The sequence below is a fragment of the Talpa occidentalis genome, unplaced genomic scaffold, assembly GCF_014898055.3.
Source record: "Talpa occidentalis isolate TD23 unplaced genomic scaffold, MPIMG_talOcc4v2.1, whole genome shotgun sequence".
Classification (NCBI taxonomy): Eukaryota; Metazoa; Chordata; class Mammalia; order Eulipotyphla; family Talpidae; genus Talpa; species Talpa occidentalis.
Window position 1 is genome coordinate 35,475,448 of NW_026555331.1, and position 6,657 is coordinate 35,482,104.

The window sequence follows — 6,657 nt, forward strand, 5'->3', positions numbered from 1 at the left end:
GGGTACAAGGCTGATTGGGAGTGGTCACCTTAATTTATGGGAGCCATAGGCTCTGGGGTACCTTCAACCTGTATGCCTTGCTAAGGTTGGGAGATAAAATAAGAGTAAATATGGCCATCTCAATATTCCTTTCATTATTGGTAACAGCTTACTTGATGGACTTGGCTTGTATCTGTTACCCAAGTGTACTTGATGCTGAATTCTGTCCTGCCCATGAGGAAATGCTTCCTCTCTAAGCTTTATGGTATGGAGTCCCAGAGGAGAGATTGTGCATTCTATAAGCAGGCTCCAGACACCTTCCCAGGAGGAAGAAGGTGGAGAGATTGTCCTTTTGGTGTTTGCTTTTTTTTTTAAACTTTTTTTTTTTAAAGATTTATTTATTTATATAAGAACTGGGGTACAGGCCAGATGCACAGGCGTGTGAGAGGATTCACCAGACACAGAGTGGGGAACAGAACAGGCAGACTGAGTGAAATACACTGCTGAGGGGAGCAGCAGGCGAGACAGGAAAGGTCTGCTGTGCCATGTGGGACCCACACCGGCCGGCCGGGATCGAACTGGTGCTGTAGAGGCTGCGGACAGCTTCACAGTGCAGCGCTCAACCGAGGGAGGCCCCAGCAGGGGAGGCCCCTTTTGGTGTTTTTTAATTGAGGTAAAAATCATATAAAGTAGTTTTCATCATTAAAAATAATTTATTGGGGTAAAATTCATATAATGATTTCAAAGTGAACAGTTCAATGGCATTTACTATCTTTTTCCAGAACTTTTTTGTCACTCTGAAAAGAAGTCCTATGTCTTCTGTAAGCATCACTCACAGAGCTAGTGTAGAATGATACCATTATGGTCCTTTCATCTTTGGCCCTGAATCAGTATTAAGGAATGAAGGTGGCTGATGGATTGTGATCCTGCGGAAGTTATTCTTCAGGAAATAGTGTAGTCTTTCATCCTACTTCCCAGTTGTCAACAAACAGAAATTCCAGTTGCTTCTAGCACAGGTCTATTTTAACCTTCCATTTATATTAGTATTCTCCAGAGAAACAAAAGTAATAGAGAAGTCATCTGTCAGTCTATCTGCTTGCCTGCCTGTCTATCTATCTGTCAATCATCAAATCAATCCATTTATCTAGAGATTTATTTATTTTAAGGAGTTGACTCACATGGTTGTGGGCCTGGCAATCTGTATAGGGTAAGCCAGAAGCTTGGAAAAGCAGGCAGAATTTCTATGTTGCAGTTTTCAGGCAGAATTCCTTTGGGGAACCTCAGTTTTTGTTCTCAGGGCCATCAGTTCACCCACACTATCAAGTATAATCGATTTTAATTAAAGTGAACTAATTGCAAATGTTAATTATATTTTAAAACTGCCTTCACAGCATTTTGTAGACTAGTGTTTGACAAAACGACTGGGCATCATAGCCTAGCCAAATTGACACAAAATTAGCCATCATACCATCCATTCTTATTTATTTTTAGTTCATAGCACCTAGTGTTCAGTATGTGCCAGGGACTTTTCTAAGTTCTTGGTAAATAGTAACTCATTTACTGTATATATGCATATTAATGAGGATTTATTATATGTATACATGAACACAAATCTTAGTGTATGAATATAGATCATAATTTGTTAGGTTGATTCCCCCAATTCATGTTTTTCCCCTTATTTTTTTGCCTTCTGTTTCCTCTTAATTTCAATCACATCACTTTTTCATTTGACCTTATTCCTCTGGGAATCCTTTGGGCTGCTCCTCCCCTGCCCCTGCATTCCTGGACTCTACTGCCATTCTGTAACTGTGGTTGTCAGAGAATCCAAAATAACAGACGTTTAAGTGAGGCAGAAGTTTATTTCTCAAGAAGAAGACTGGTCTGGCAGTCCAGACTGGTGTGGCGTGTGGTTGTATCAGTTAGCAGGGACCCATGCTTCCAGATTGCTGCTACTCCTCTGTCTTTCCTATGCAATTTCCATCTTGCAGCCCACACTGCCCCCAGCAATTGTGTTTGCATGTCAGCAGGCAGGAAGGAAAGGAGCAAGCCCTTTTTGAACTTGCACACCCCATTTCACTTACATCCCTTTGACCAGAACTTGTCATGTGCCAAGTTAGCAATATTCTTGACAAATGTACCAATCAAGGAAGTCTCTCCTCCCAAAGGCCATGGTGAATAAATAAGCAAAGAGATGCCAGGAGTTACATTAATTTAGTTCTCTGCACCAGACAAATGGGAGAAGAAGCACATCTCCTAATAGTGGAGAGTTGGCACAATCTTATTGAACATCAACAGATGTAGAACCATTCACTAGGCAATTCCAGTAAGCTTGGAAAAAGTAGCTTATAAGAGAAGAGGGTTTTGTAAAGAAGGTTGATGTACATATAGGTTAAGATTGTTTCCAGGCATCATTTAATTTATTTATGAGTTTTAGATGGAATATTATTTATATGCCTGCTATTTAATCTGTCATAATGAGAACTGACATGAAATTGCTGAAAATGTCATTTTCTTAAAAATTGAATCTTCTCTAAGCCCAGAATTAACACAAATCATTATTTAACTGGACATTCCTCTAACACTTGATAGCAGCTTTCTTCACAATGAATGACACAGAATGTTACTTACATGGTAATAGTTCTCATAAGAAGCAAGACATATGGATTTAATCGAAGGTTGATGTGACTTTACAACTCACTTGTATGAGTCAGCTTTAAATTTACAAACTAAATGAACATTTAAGTAATATTTTGTAATATTAATCTAGCATGAAGGACTGTGTGTGTCTACCTTTTGTGCCAGGTTTTGTCTTCTCAAATTAAGATACATTTACCAGGAAAATGATCTCAAAAAAGTGAAGATTTGGAGACTTAAAGAGAAAAATGGAAGCAAGGATAGAAGACAATGAACAAGTTTAATCCTATTCCTAAAAGAAAAAAAAAGGTTAGATAGATATTTAAAAGATAATTGTTACTGAGGATACCCAAGAATAGGTTTTTTATTTTATTTAGTTATTGACCTTGATTAAAGAATTTGGGCGTCAATAATTATCTATAGAGAGTTGGAAACAAAAGGCAAGGTGAAAATATTATTTCCTAAGGATGACCTGCTGGTGGCAGCAGCAGATCACAACAAATGTACCTCATCTCCTTAGCAATTCCAGTGTGCCTTAAAGCACAGAGCTTCCTGTTTTTACAAGTTTTCAAATCACAGGCTGCTGTTATGATAGCTATAAAAATTGGCAAATCACTCTAGCTATCAATATGACTGACAGGATAATTTTCCGCCACATTTTATCAGAGTTTTATATGGGTATGAAGTTATTAATTAAAGAAAAATGAGCAAGACTTTTAAAAAGGGATAGAATATGGGTCTCCCTGGAGGCGCAAGGGGTTAAACGTCAGCACTATGAAGCTTCTGCAGCCACTGCAGCTCAAGTTCTATCCCCGGCCAGGGAGATATCTACATGGCGCAGCAGACCTCTCCTGAGTCCCCCGGTGCTCCCCTCAGCAGTGTATTTCAGTCAATCTGCCTTTTCTGTTTCCCACTCTCTGGTGAATCCTCTCACCCTCCTGCACCTCAGACCTGTACCACAGCTCTTGTATGCATAAATAAGTAAATCTTCAAAAAAAAAAAATAGGCATATTAGATTCACATGGAGAACTTGCTAGAAGTCCTCCAACGTATGGACCTGGCTACTCATTGAATTGAATGTCTTATTGGCCACGGCGATGCCTGCACAGTTCACTGCCACATCCACATGGCCAAACTTTTCTTTGCTAGATTCAGGGCTTCCTGCATGTCCTGCTCTGAGGTCACATCAGCTGGGGCAAAGGCACAGCTCTTCCCAAACTTCTCGGCCTGGGGCACCCCATCAGAGTCGGGCAGGTCCAGAAGTACAGCATTGGCCCCCTGCCCCAAAAGTCACTCTATGGTTGCCAGGCCTAGGCCCGAGGCTCCTCTGGTAATTACGGCGACCAGGCCCTTAATGCTCAGACACACAGTGACCATCTTGCCCTGGCCTTGCTGCGAGAAGAATATAACAATCATTTTTATCAACTTTTAGTTAAGGGATTCTTTAAGTATCCAAAGACTTTCAAAACGTGGAAACTTCAATGTTAATTCCATAAGTAACAGGAGATAAATGAAGATTGAGTTGCTCTATTTTGGCCTGTGGAAATGCTCATGAAGACAAATCGAACATTTCTGCAGTTTTCGAGCTTTGATGGAGGCCTACCTCAGATGACGAGCAAAAGCAGTCTTTCTTTCCCAACATCTAGGTATAGATGATTCCTGTGGTCAGTGATGTCTTCTCTATGGGTTGAGCCAGAGTCTGGTTTCTGATTCTAGAGGGCGGTTTGAGGAAGAGGAGACAGAGAAGTCACCCTTTCTAGTGCTGTGTCAAGAGACCATATCCAGGCTCATCCAACAGAAGGAACAGGTACTGAGGCTTAAAGTGTGCTTTGTACCTTGTAGGTAGAAGGGGATCTTCAAGTATTTGGACCGAGATGGAGCCCCTTTTCAGGAAAATATAATTAAACTGAAAGGACATGTTGATGAAGAATTGTCCAATACCCTGAGATGTTGAAGGCACCAAGTATGTGTACAATATATGAATTAAATGAAGAAATGAATGAATACAATAAATCATAAAATACAAGAGTATGCCTTCATTTCTTCAGAATGGAACCCAATGTCTCACTCACTGTACATTGTTTGAGAACGTATGCTATTAAGGTTTTTTTGTTAAACGCCTAAATTCAGAGATGTTTATTTTCATATATGCAGGCTCCACCTTCTCTAATTTTGGTGTGAGGAATGACAGTTGTGGGCCTCCCTGATGGCGCAGGGGGTTAAACGTCAGCACTATGAAGCAGTCCACAGCTATTGCAGCACGAGTTCGATCCCCGGCCAGGGAGGTGACCCACATGGCTCAGTGGAAGTCTCCTGTCTCGCCCACTGCTCCCCTCAGCAGTGTATTTCAGTCAATCTGCCTGCGCAGCTACCCACTCTGTCTCTGGTAAATCCTGTCACCCTCCTGCACCTCTGACCTGTACCCCAGCTCTTACATGCATAAATAAGTAAATCTTAAAAAAAAAAGGGCAGTTGTAACAACACTGAATCCATTTTTTTCCCCATTGATGTGCTATGTCACCTATATCCCATAGTTTCATTTCTGGATCTTTTATTGATTTCTATTTGTCTGTTCTTGAACTTAGACACAGTACTTTAATAACTATGGATTTACAAGATTTATTAATATTTAGCAGATCAAATTTTTCTATAGTGCCCTTTTTTCAACATTTCCTTGGTTATTCTGTATCAATTATTTTTCTGGGTGAATTTAAAAATTATTTTGTAGATTAGTTTTGAGAAAAATGATATATTTAGATATAAATATGGAATATGGGATGCCTCTGCATATTTGTATTCTTTTAAAAGGTTTCCAGTAAACATTGCTGCCTCCCTTAATTAGTTCGCAACTCTGCTCAGTATTCACTGCCTCAGAAAGGCCTTCCTAACCATGCTACTTAAATAGCATATTGCCCCCTTAACTTCTTTTTTGCTTTATTTCTCTTTATAGCATTATATGACATAGATAATAATTTTATATTTATATGATCTGTTTTTCCTCAATAGAAGTAAGCTTTGTGTGGATGGAGACTTGGATGTCCTATTCACTGCTGATCCCCAGGGCAGAACAGTGCTCAACACATATACTGTTTGTTGGATGAATTGTACCTACTACTCATCTCTTTCAAATCTTAGCATTTTGCCATAATTTTAGATTGTATAAAAGAAAGAAAATGATACAGATACAGTTGAAGCCTGCTCTGTATATCACCAATTTAGCCATTTTCCCTCTGAGTCAAAATGTGTAGTTTAACATTTTTATAAATGTTTATAAGCTTTTATTTCATATTTATGTAACATAAACACTATGTGGAACTGTTTTCTCTTAATTTGCAATTTCACAGTAACTGTAGATATAAGAGTAAGTAAATATGTATGCATATGTGTGTATTCCCACTTTTTGAAAGTTTGAGTTAGACCACCTCATTTTTACAAATGACCTACCTTAGTACCTGTTTTTGCTAACCAAAAGAAATCTGAAGAGGATTTTTATTTTTATGACAAAAGATGACAATTGAAAAGTTGTCAGTGTTTGTTTGGCAGCAGCTATTCTAGAAGTAGTGTGCACCCAGGTAGTGAGAGTGACCTTACCAAGCTCCATCTTGAGGAGTGAATTTTTACAGATGTGGATGTATCATGTCATTCCTGCTTTTCCTATATATTAGTGTTGTTTTAGGTTTTATGCGTTGTTGGTAGGTTATTTTTTATGCCTTGGAATGCTAAAATTTTTTTTTCATATAAATTCATGGTAATTGTGTCTTCACTTTATGCCATGTTTGTGTACAAAAGGTTTCATGGAATTGCATTACATTTGGGTAGTGGGGGAAACCCCAATACATGTGAGTGTGTACGTTTACAAATTGTCTTTTACTCAATGTTATATTTTAGGGATTGACCCATGCTAATGTTCGGTTAGTAAACCACAGTTTATCTATTCTCTTGTTAGTGAATACTTAGGTTTTTTTCCAATTCTTCAATTACATGCATTGTTGCACTGAAAATACCACTATATACTTAGAAGTGAATTGGCTGCACATCTTCATC